The sequence below is a fragment of the Callorhinus ursinus genome, unplaced genomic scaffold, assembly GCF_003265705.2.
Source record: "Callorhinus ursinus isolate GAN/ISIS: 27379988/994484 unplaced genomic scaffold, GSC_fseal_2.0 scaffold6, whole genome shotgun sequence".
Lineage (NCBI taxonomy): Eukaryota > Metazoa > Chordata > Mammalia > Carnivora > Otariidae > Callorhinus > Callorhinus ursinus.
Window position 1 is genome coordinate 51,915,916 of NW_027397068.1, and position 11,575 is coordinate 51,927,490.

The window sequence follows — 11,575 nt, forward strand, 5'->3', positions numbered from 1 at the left end:
AGCCAAACTGTGGAAAGAGCCAAGATGTCCATCGACAGATGAATGGATAAAGAAGAAGTGGTATATATACACAATGGAATATTATGCAGCCATCAAAAGGAATGAGATCTTGCCATTTGCAACGACGTGGATGGAACTGGAGGGTGTTATGCTGAGTGAAATAAGTCAATCAGAGAAAGACATGTGTCATATGACCTCACTGATATGAGGATTTCTTAATCTCAGGAAACAAACTGAGGGTTGCTGGAGTGGTGGGGGGTGGGAGGGATGGGGTGGCTGGGATGGACTTTGGGGAGGGTATGTTCTATGGTGAGTGCTGTGAATTGTGCAAGACTGTTGAATCACAGATCTGTACCTCTGAAACAAATAACGCAATATATGTTAAGAAAAAAAAAGAAGAAGAAGGTAGCAGGAGGGGAAGAATGAAAGGGAGTAAGTCGGAGGGGGAGACTCTAGGGGAGAACACACTTTCTTGCCATTTGCAGCTTATAAAGGCCACCTGCCTTCTTTGGCTTATGGCCTCTTCCCTACTTGACTCCAGCCTCTTGCTTCTGTCTTCACATCTACTAGTGCTTTTGACCTTTTTTTTTCTTTCTCTTTTATAAGACCATTGTGATTATATTTAAGGCCCATCCAGCTAATCCAGGATGATCTCAACTTAACCGTGCCTGTAAAGTTCCTTTGCCACACAGGGTAACATTCATAGATTCCAGGATTTCGGACATGGGCATCTTGGAAGGGAGTGGAGGAGGAGGCATTATTCTGTCACTGTTGGTGAGGGGCACCTGGGCCAGATAAAAGGACTGGATGAGAAGGATCCTCTTGGGTTATTATCAGCTCTTTTTCTCTATGAAATGGTTTGATTTTTGCATTGTTTCCTACTAGTAATTGTAATCCCAGTTAAATGTATGCTGCCCTCCAAGACTTATTCTCCAGAACCCCAGTAATTGATTCAGGGACAAGAGTATGTTAAAGAGGAACTGTAATCTCTCATTTTGGAAACATAATGTGATAAGATCCTTGAATTTTTTAATGTTGAGGGAATAGAGTGAAGCCACAAACTATTTTATATATACAACACACATGTGCACACACTTATGTAAATGTAGGTAACATATAGAAGAAATGTTTGTAAATGTTTTTTTCTTCACTATCTCTTATATGGCTTTAAAGGGTCAGGAATCTCTCCAGTGCTAAGTACATATGGGGTCCCCTCTGAACCTGATTTTGGATACCTCCAGAAGGAACCAGCCCTGTCAACAGTTTGACCTAGTCTCATGCTCTAGACTGATTATTTCTCCCCCAAATTTGTATGCTGAAACTTAATCCCCATTTGATAGTTTTTGGAAGTGGGACCTTTGGAAGATGATTAGGTCATGAGGGTGGAGCTGTCATGAGTGGGATCAGTGCCCTGATAAGGGAGACCCTGGAAAGCTCCCTCACCCCCACTGCCCATGAGGACACAGCCAGATGATAGCCATTAGGAACCAGGAAGCAAACTCTCACCAGATAACCAAGTTTGAGGGTGCCTGGATCTTGAAATTCCCAGCCTCCAGGAAGGTGAGAAATAAATTTCTGCCGTTTTTAAGCCATCCAGTCTATGGTATTTTTTTTATGGCAGCCTGAGTGGATTAAGACCCCTTGTAAGACTCATTTTTGACCTCTGAACTTCAAAACTATAAGAGAAAAAAATTGGTGTTGTTTTAAGACCCTAATTAATGGTGATTTGTTATAGCAGTGATAGGAAACTACCAGCCTGGCCCCTATCTCCAAAACTCAGCCGTTGTCTGGTAACATTTCAGGTGATATTTTCTATTTTTAGCAATGTTGGAGGGCATTTTTTTTAATGTATAGAATCTTTTCCACCCTGTTTCCTCCATACCCCAAATGAGCTTTCATAATAAAGAAAAATCACTTGAAACATTTGTTATTCCCAGCCAGACAGGGCACTCATGATGACATATAAATGAATGCAGGATCTATTCACACACACACACACACACACACACTTCATTATGAGTTATACACACTGAAGAATATAAATATGCATATGTGTTTTAATTTATACATGTATATGTTTATATGTGTGTGACTATATCTATATATTAAAATAAAAGGAAAAAAACCCAAGCCAAAAACAATTACCAACTTCCATATAGATGCCATATTACCAATAACTTTTTTCAAACATTATTCCTAGAGAGCAATTTGGCAGTGCCTATAAATTTGAACACATGTATATCTTATGGCCCAGCAATTCGATGTTTAGGAATTTAATCTAAAGAAATACTTTTTAAAATGTGCAAAAATATATGTATAATAATGTTTACTGCAATACATCATCTTGTAACAATAAATTGAAAACATATCTGTATTTAAAAGGCTATTTTAGGGGCACCTGGGTGGCTCAGTGGGTTAAGTGTCCAACTGTTTATTTCAGCTCAGATCATGATCTCAGGTGCTGAGATTGAGCCCCACGGCTCCACACTCAGCATGGAGTCTGCTTGTCCCTCTCCCTCTGCTCCATCCCCCACTTGCTCTCTCTCTCTCTTTCAAATAAATAAATAAATAAATCTTTAAAAAAGGTACTATAAGAATTTTCTCACAAGCATAATTACTTAAAAAATATGGAGCACTGGGTGTTATACGAAAACAATGGATCGTGGATCACCACATCAAAAACTAATGATGTATTGTATGGTGACTAACAAAACATAATAAAATTTTTAAAAACTAAAAAAAATTAGAAAAAATATATATGGCATTAAGATATATTGCTTAACATCAAGCACAGAAGAGAAACTTTTAAGTTAATAGATTTTAATTTCTGTTTCCAAAGTTAAAGTCATACAAGTACTCTGTTATTTGTCTATTATAGTTGTTACAGGAGAGGTAGAATTAGATCCCTTTTTTGCCCTGTAGAGTTTGGGAAAATGCTAAGTCTCTGAATAACACTTTGGACATTTTAGTCTGTTGATCTTACCAAAGGCTATAAATTAATACTTTTTATTTATTAAAAATATTAAAAGTATTCATTCTTAATTTTTAAACTTAACATTTTAAAACAAAATCAAACTAGTTTTGGGGAGGTTGGAATGCAGAATTTTAAGACTGTTTGCTAAATAGATGGTTATACAATTTCTTTTTCCATTAAATTTATAGGTGAGTTACTATTCTCTCATGCAAGTTAGCTTTTTAAAATGCTATTTAAGGGATCTCAGGAAACAAACTGAGGGTTGTTGGAGTGGTGGGGGGTGGGAGGCATGGGGTGGCTGGGTGATAGACATTGGGCAGGGTATGCGCTATGGTGAGCACTGTGAATTGTGTAAGACTGATGAATCACAGACCTGTACTTCTGAAACAAATAATACATTATATGTTAAAAAAAAGAAGATAGTGGGAAGGGAAAAATGAAGGGTGGGAAATCGGTGGGGGAGACGAACCATGAGAGACTATGGACTCTGAGAAACAAACTGAGGGTTCTAGAGTGGAGGGGGGTGGGGGAATGGGTTAGCCCAGTGATAGGTATTAAAGAGGGCATGTACTGCATGGAGCACCGGGTGTTATACGCAAACAATGAATCATGGAACACTACATCAAAAACTAATGATGTAATGTATGGTGATATAACATAATAAAATAAAATTTAAAAAATGCTATTTAAGGGAAAACAAAAACAACCTTGGAATTCTTTTCCTATAAATGTAAATGAAGTGATGCTATGTGCATGTTTTTGTCCTAGTGATTTTAAAATGTCATTGCATTTTGTTCACAAATGCCTATTGAGGCTGTAATCTTTAGGCACATTTTTCTGGGGAGGAGCACTTGTCCAGGAAGCACAGTGTGAGCTTGTCACATGTTCTGACATAGAACTCATTACTTTTTCCCCATAACGCAGGTCTTAAAAATATTCTATGGTTTTATGCAGCTTACTAGTGGAACTGTTTTTCTTAAACTTCTATCTGCTAAAGGTGAGCGAGCCTTTGTCTTGGGCAAGTTTGTTGAGAATGTATAAACACAAAGTGCAGCCATTTAAAATATCTAAGATGATAACTGTGCTTGTAAAATTTTCTTGCTCTAAAAAAGAACGGTTACAGTTTAAAATATGTATCTCGAGCATTTCTCTTTTGAAGACTATCATTAGACACTTCATCTGAGGTGCCAGGAAATTAGGGCTTTTAATTATCTTTTTGCAAAATCCACATGTATCAAAATCTGAATTTAGGCATATATATTGTGAACATAAATTGGTATTTTTAGACAAAGCTATAGCTTATCCTTCTGATAATAACCATCCAGATATTTTACTGTGTAGTTTGGGTCTTACATTTGTGCTGTAGTTGAATAAACACGTACCTGAAATTCAGCCAAGAGTTTGTAAACAATTGAGAATATTATTGATATGTATAATAACACAGCTCCTTACATAAGAACTCAATATCCACATTTTTCAAGGAGTTATTGCCTAATATGGGCTAGAATCTCCTTAAAGAGTGCTTTCAGCACAAACAAAACTAGCGGCTCTCAAAGATTTCTCAGTCTAGTGGGAGAAAACTTTCCCCATTAAAACAGCATACTTAATAGCGTGTCTACTATATGCTAGGTATTATCATGAGTTCCTCTAAATTTGCTCCTCTGAGCCTCACAATAAAATGACTTTGGACTAGGGTTTTCCTCTCCCTAGAATGTGCTTGTTCTTTTGGTCTCTTGGAAACTCCTATTTATCCTTCAGAATCTTGCTGAGATGGTTCCTCTTGCATCTCTGCATGTATATCTATTACATAAATCACGTTGAACTAGAACTTCACGTTATGTCTTTCTGATTCAACAGTGAGACCCTTTGAGGAAAAGGATTTTGTCCTGTTTTGTTCAAGTTATACATTACTGCACTGGACTAATCACTCAAGTCTTCAAAGGTTAACCAGCTGCTCTAATTCATATCTGTTCTCATTCTCACTGCCAGTACCTGAGTTCAACATCTAAACATTCATTTCCTTCTAGGAAGATTCTCTGATGTCCCGGGCTGATAAGGATTTGCCTTTGTATTGTATCTTTCTCAGTGTTCATTGTAATCTTCTGAAATCACTCATTTGCTCTCTAGCCTCTTCCACCAGACCATAGGGTAAGACCTGAATTTCATTTGACTCTGTCTCTATCTGGATAGTAACCGAAGCCTGTGGGCAGTCTGTAAGTGTTTATCAAACTAAATATTTATCCTTACCCTACTCTATTTTTGAAAAAATAAATGTTTTTGAGGTATAATTTGTATACAATAAAATTCACACATTTTGTATGAACACTGTGTTACTTTTGATAAATATATACCTTGTGTACCCATCACCCAAATCAAGATATATACTATTTCCATTTACCCAGAAAGTTCCCTCATGCCTTCTATACTATCCAAAAACAAAAATCTCCTTCTATAGAATAGTTTTACCTATTCCAGGAGTCCACATAAATGGAATCAGTTTGTACTCTTTTGTGCCTGGCTTCTTTCCCTCAATTTAATGTTTATGAGCTTCATCCATGTTTTCATATGTGAAAGTAGTCCCTTTGTATTGCTGGGTAGTGTTTCATTGTGTGAATATACTGTAAGTTATCTAACCACTCACCTGCTGATGATGCTTATGTTTTATCATCGTGTACTTTGTCTCAAAGTCTGCTTTGTCTGATACTAACAGAACAACATTTTAACTACTTTATGAAAAGAAAACAAACCTAATCTTTTATATTTATGCAGTTATAAATTTTTGGGACGATGTTGCATTCTCTGTTTTAGATCCAGGTTTTATTGGGATATATTTTCTTTTTGCCTTGTGATCAACCTTCAGAATTTCTGGCTGTGTAGTTGGCTTGTGGAAAGCTTTGCTCAGCTTTCATTTATCTGAAAACATCTTTATTTCATCCTGGTTTTGAAGAAAAGTTTCCCAGATATTGAATTCTCTATTGGCAGTTTTTTCTTTCAGAGCTTTGAAGATGTCATTTCATTGTTTAATGGGCTCCATTTTTTTTCTGATGAAAAGATGAATATAAACCTATCACTTTCCCTTATATGTAATATGTCCTTTTTCCTCTGGCTGCTTTATTTGATGGTAAGCCAATTATTATTAATTATTTCACGTATTTTCCTTTAATTTTTTTAACATATTTGTAAAAGCAGCTTTAACTTTTTTATCTGTTAAGTCTATTATCTTGTCAGTCTCGGGGTTGATTTCTATTGTCTGCTTTTTTTTCTCCTGATTATGGATCGCTGTTTCTTTGTATGTCTAAGAAATTGTTTATTGAACACTGGTATTAAAATTAATATACCCTAGAGATTCTAGATACTGTTATTTTTCTATGAAGAATGTTGATTGTTATTTTGACAAGGAATTCGATCATTTTGAACTCATGTAGAGTTTGGTTTAATTCTAAGCCTCAGATGGTGCTGCCTGATGTAAGTACAGCCCAGACCTCCCTCAGAGACCTGCGGAGGACATCCACATAGAATTCTAAGATAGTTCCTTCTTTTCCAATGCCAAGCTTCATAGATTCCCCTGCTTAAGCTGCTCCATCCTCTTAATTTGACTTCTTTCGTTCTTTATGGGTTATGCTGGGACCCTGTGCAGCAATAAGAAATTATCCATTAAGTAGAAATACAGGGAAATAAAGGGACTGAGCCACTCAGGCACCCTGATAACTTCTCTTTTAAAAGGGAAAACAATGGAGGAAGGATGGGAACAAGAAAGTAACAATTAAAATCTATATAACTTGACAAAATAGAAGTCCTTTCGAAGAGGAAAAATTAATATTTTCAACCTTGCGCAGCAACTGGGAATCAGGCAAATCTATTAAATAAGAGATCCTTGTAGGAATTGCGTGTACAAGGTTGGTAAAAGTGATTTGTAATCAGCAAATAAATTATGTGTAAGTGAATTTATGTTTTCAAATTACTTGAAGGCACATAAATTAATTTGTTTCAAATAACTTGGAAGATCTATTTAAGCATTTAAAACATTCCGTCAAATATAATTTTGTGTGTGCTCTGTGTATGTGTGTTTGTGTGTAAAGCCCTTATTCCACAAAGAATGAAAAGGTACCATGTAAGCAAGTTGAGTTGGGATTTTCTCTTAGATAAGAACAATGGATCAAATGTAAAAAATGTAAAAATCATTAATGGCACCCCTATTCCTGGACTGTAGAGTCTCACTAGTTAGTCTGTAACACTGAAATAGAATATAGAATCTCTTCTCATTGAAGAAGTGTGTATTCAAGACCCTTCTGAAGTGGCAAGAAAGCTTCTTCTTATAGTATTCCCCAAGAAAAGTTTGGTATTCTCTGGACATAAGGACAATTCTTTAAGTTTTTCAAGACACATGAAAACTCATGATAGGAACATACAAACTTACAGTGTGCCAATGGAAGTAATATTATTTAGTCCCTTTTTTGTGTTTTTTCCCATGGCAATATATGAAAGTGAATATTAATATTCAGGCAATTCCTTAATGGTTAGATAGCTAGCAATCACTCTCTGAATGTTCTAAGTAGAAAAAAGTTCTATAGAAAGTTATTCATTGTAAATATTTTATTAAAAAGGTTTAATGGAAAATGAATAACCTATACTTGTTTAGTATTTGCACAAAACATTTTCACATACATTATCATAATGAATCAGCACACCAGGATGGGATTTTCTAGACTCATTTCACGTAGCAAAACTTAAGTTAAATTGTCCATGATCAAATAAATAGTAAGGGTTGGAGCCAGAAACCACAGACAGGTTTTCTGACTCCAATAGATAGGAATCGCAATTTGCAAAACAAACATATAAACAAAAACATAATGTTAACCGTAAGCATGTTCAAGTGGTGGACATTTTGGCTAAGCAGAAAAAAATAAATACGAAAAACTTTTATTTGGCTATGAGAGAAATGAAAGATATTTATAAAAAGGATCATATGGAATTTCTACAGTTAAAAAATACCTGAACTGAAAAATACTCTGGGTGGGCTACATACAAAGCACATTTCATCATTTTTCAAAAACCAGTAATGTAGAGAATATCTTAAAAAACAGAAAGAGATAAAAGATGTATTACATATAGGGGAGCAAAAATAAGAATGATCATGGAATTGAATATAAGCCAGAAGGCTGTAGAATAACATCTTTAATGTAATTAAAGAAAAAAGGAAATTATCAGCCTAGAATTCTATATCTAGTGAAAATGTCCTTATTAAGACAACATAAAAGCATTTCAACACAAACAAAAGCTGAGAAAATGTGTCACTCTTCTTCAGGCTAAGGAAATGATACCCAACGGAAACTTGGATCTACAGAAAGGAATGAAGAACCTCAGAAATGTAAATATTTAAATAAGTAATAATTTTTCCCCTTTCACGGCTTCTTTAAAATAAGATTGATTGCTTACATTAATTTCAAACTGCCAATCTGGAAGAGGTCCAAATTTACCTGAGGCAGTCAGTACCTTTAAATTCCTCTTCCCCTAGCAGCCCTTCACCACAATACCAATTAATAAATATCTTTCAAAGTTTCATGTTGGTTACAAATAAAGTCACCAATTGCCCCAAATGTTTTGGATAGTGAGAGTTACATGTGTGTGGCATGAAGCAGTGAACTAAGCTTTTCAGACTACTTACAATGCATAGAGGGGTGGCAATGAAATTTGCTGGAATTTGGCTTCTTGCGATAAGTCTGATCAGTTTCATGGTATATACTAAGTATCATAATATTGCCTGGTGGCTGAGTTTGAAATACGACAGATGTCATGGATCAGTCAGGTATCAGGAGGCTGCCCACATTTAGTTTGGAGTAAATTAAAAACAAAACAACAACACATCATTTGGTTTGTGTGTGACTCTCTGGAAGTAAACATAGTTTGCTGTTGTTAACAACAGAAAAATACCAAAGAACCTGTTTGTCTGCAAGTGTTTCTTATTTCTGCCCTCTGAGTCTCATCATTTCACTTCATTCCTCTCATCTGTATCAACAGGAAACATGGAAAGTAAAGAAATGACTGAATTCAAGCTTGACAACAATAAAAATGTTCAACGATAAAAATGTTTAATTCTTGCTTGATAACAGTAAGAGAGTTTAATCGAAACTTCTCTCGTCAGTGCCAAACAAACAAGCTGTTAGACTTGTGATCAAAGGGTGAAACTTAATCATCAGAAACTTACTTCGTTCTCTTGCACAAGCACTAAGTAAAAGATACCAAAGAACCAGAGGTCAGTTCACTAAAATCTGTATCTTCCTTTCTCAACTAACTGTGCAACTGTCTGACCCCTAAAATAAGTAGTTGATTTTAACCTTGAAGGACTCTCACTTTTATAATTCTTTGACTACATGAAACTGTGAGGTAGAGTGGAAGAAAAGTAACATCAAAAGTAATGTCACCTTACTGAGCATCCAAAAATATTTTCCAACATGCACATTTGATGCAAATTTACTTAGAGAATTTATTACATTATCTAAACAAATTTTACTCAGACATTTTAAAATATAGATAGATAATTTGAATGTTTGAAATGTGATCCATGACATCGGAATCATTTAAAAATAAGTTGATACTGATTACATTTTAGGGAAAAAGTTAGCATACAGTTAAGTTATAATAATTTCCATTAATACCATTGAATTATGTAAGATTATAAAAATATAGGCATGTTACTTTTGTTTTTATTTCAGAACATATTTCTATACCAATGAGTAAATAATAATCTTATGTTTCTTTGTGGTAATCAGAGAAAATGCAGACTACTCTTTTATTTATGTTGATTTAATTGCCATATTTACATATTTCCTTTTGATTGGCTCGTACATCTGTTCTTAATGTTTCTATGAAAATTATATTAAAACCACAAAGTCAAAGTTGTGATGAGTAGCTCAGAAGCAACCCAAATACAATATAAACATTAGAACATAGTGCTTCTCATGGCTAGTGATGGCCAGGGCCATTTTTCATGGAGACTGCAGAGCCAAAGAAGCCAAAAATTAGAAATATGTCAGCCTCCAAGTTTAAGATTTTTTTTAAATAGCTAAATGCTTCCAAATGTGCAAGTTTACCCAAAGTTACTTTGATTTTATTCTGTTCCTATACTAGGAGTAAAAGTTTACAAGGATAGATTAACATTTTCTTGTGTGAAAATTCTAAATCATCATAAGAAATACCAGGTCAAAAATCCTGTGTAAAGATATGGGGTGGTAATGATGATCTTGCATGTGAGGAACATGAAAATATAAAGACATCTAATGAACTATTCAGTGAACGCATAGCAAACAATGTGTTAGAAATCAAGAAAATATATTTCACCATATTTTGAATCTAGACTCATTTGAATGGCAATGTATCAAAATAAGTTTAAGAACCATTGAACAAAGGAATTAAGTAAGGTATAAATCAGAATTTATAGATAATGCTGATTGTTTAATCAGGAATATGCATTTATCTTTTATCTTTTTTGCAGCTCAAGTACTTGTCCCATGTGGACACTAAAATGTTGTCCTTAACGTCTTTGGCCTTTGTCTTCACATCACTAATACATACAAGTCAACTAGTCAGGCACAATGGACTCAAATATCATTATTCTATTAACCTGAGATATGTAATCTATATATGAAACAATGAACCAGATGACTTCTCAATGTCACTTTCAATGATAAGATTCTTGGTCATTATTGTTTGATTTTATTTTGTTTCAATACTGAGACCAAATCACAAGGAATATAAGCACCAAATGGATGGAAAATTTAATATTCAATAGGAAGCATCACTCCCTAGTTATCTTTCTTCCATTCCTTTCCCTTCAATAAGTTAAAGAAAGTAAGAAAAGAGAAAAGGGAAAAAATTCATTATTTTTCAGTTCTAACTCCCTTTCTTTTCCTATTTAATATGAGCAGTATTAGATAACTGGAAAATTTTAAAAATGCATAAAGAAGGGTGTAGTTGTATAAAATGGCTCCACCACATTGGAGAACACTTTGGCTTAATAACAAATATCTCCAAGACATTAGATAGATGGGGAAAAACGTGGCAGAGAGATACACTTGGTATACAATTTTTATGGTTGAAAAACATTTGAAGTTACATCGTTGTTGTTGTTGTTGTTTTTACTGGGTACATACAAATGTAAGAATAAAAGCGTGCATGTAACAATAAACATAAAATCAGAAGTGTTTATATTTGGGAAAGGAGAAAAGAGAATAATATACAGAGAGAGATGAACACAGAAATATCTGATTATATTGGTAAGATTTAATTTTTTTATACCAAGTATAAGTTAGGGATGCATATTACAGTACCTTTTGCCTTTTGGCATTTCTGAAATATTCCATAATAAGAAAGTTTAAAGAAAGCAAGGTTATTCAGCCTGAAGCTAAAAAAGTGATTTAATTTTTATGTGGAGCATGAGAACCAGCTATTTTCTGCTTCCCTAAACAGAATTGGAAATTTAGGTTAAATATAAGGCTAACTTTCCCAGGTTGATGAGTTCTTTAATACTGCCATAGGTTGCACAGAAAGGTTTATGTGGCTCCTTCTGAACATCATGATAATGAGTCTGGGCTTTTATCTCTC

The 11,575-nt window shown here is 34.6% G+C and overlaps 1 long non-coding RNA gene across 1 annotated transcript; it reads left to right on the plus strand.

Moving 5' to 3' along the window:
- The first annotated feature begins 5,874 nt into the window (after positions 1–5,874).
- LOC141372914 (uncharacterized) lies at positions 5,875–9,280 on the plus strand. Its single transcript, XR_012378435.1, has 3 exons — positions 5,875–6,095; positions 8,280–8,342; positions 8,993–9,280. It is a non-coding gene; the product is annotated as an uncharacterized lncRNA (long non-coding RNA).
- Positions 9,281–11,575: the final 2,295 nt, after the last annotated feature.